Consider the following 1,385-nt stretch of genomic DNA (forward strand, 5'->3'; position numbering starts at 1 on the left):
ATTTAATTGGCATAGGAAACTCTCTATCAACGCAGGGTTTCACCTGCTCTGCAACTTATGGGGATGCCTGGGACACTGAAGAGGGAAAGGGACTTACCCAGAGTCACACAGTCAATAGGCAACAGGGATGGGGCTTGAACCCAGATCTATCCTGACTCTGCCCCCAGCCTGCTCTCCTACTATTCTCTGCCATAGATCTCCCTTGTCTATCAGTAAGTCAGACAGCAGAAATGGCAATTCAATTAGTATTTATTTTAAAAAGTGTATCAATGTTTTTGTCTGTACATCATCTCCATTTTTGCAAATATCCTCCCCTCCTTATTGAGGAGAAACAATAAAATAGGGGGAAAGCATTTGGCAAAAGCAACCAATATTTCACACTTGAACATCTCGCTTCTGTAAAGCCAGGAGGTGGTAAATGTGGCACAGGGCAAAGAAGTCCTGGCCTGGAAGTCCAGGGGACCTGGGCTCAAATCCTCTCTAACACTACCTGTGTGACCCTGGGCAGATCCCTTCCCCTCCCTGGGCCTCAGTTTCCTCTTGTATAAAATGAGGGAGATGGTCTCCATGGCCCCTGAGGTCTCTCGCAGCTTGAGAGTTCAGATCCAAATAGATGCATTTTTGTAACTCTTCTGGGGACCAAGCTGCAGCAAACATTTGTTGAGTGTTCTATGTGCCAGGAACTTTACTGGATGCTGGAGTTACAATGCAAAAGATAAAGGAGCTTACTTTTCACTGGTTGGATACAGCAGGTACCCAATAAGAAATGCAAAGCATTTGTGTGGGAGGAAAGCTCTAATGACTGCCTGAGTGATGCTTTCTGCAGAGGGCAGGCTATCTCTTTCCCTTCTTTCCTTCCCTCCCTCCCTGCTTCCTTCCATCCTTCTTTCCCTTCTTTCCTTCCATGCTTCCTTTCTTCCTTCCCTCACTCCCTTCTTCCCTTCCTTCTTTCTTTCTTTCCTCCCTGCTTCCTTTCTTCTTTCACTTCCTCCTTGCTTCCTTCCTTCACTTCCTTCTTTCCTTCCTCCCTCCCTCCCTTCCTTCACTCCCTACCCACTTCCTTCTTCTCCTTCCTCTCTCCCTCCCTCTTTTCCTCCTTCCTCTCTCTCCCTCCTTCCTTTCCTCCATGCTTCCTTCCTCTCTCCCTCCCTCCTTCCTAGCTTCCTTCCTCTCTCCCTCCCTGCTTTCCTCCTTCACCCCTCCTTCTTTCCTTTCCTCCCTGTTTCCTTCTTCTCTCCCTCCCTTCTTCCTTCCTTTCCTGCCTCCCTCCTTCCTTTCCTCTCTGCTTCCTTGCTCTCTCTCCCTTCCTTCTTCCCAGCTTCCTTCCTCTCTTCCTCCCTCCCTCCTTCCTCCCCTGCTTCCTTCATTACTACCTCCCTGCTTCC

Source organism: Petaurus breviceps, unplaced genomic scaffold (genome assembly GCF_028583685.1).
Source record: "Petaurus breviceps papuanus isolate PSGF00001 unplaced genomic scaffold, PetGlider_PUasm1.0 532, whole genome shotgun sequence".
NCBI lineage: Eukaryota > Metazoa > Chordata > Mammalia > Diprotodontia > Petauridae > Petaurus > Petaurus breviceps.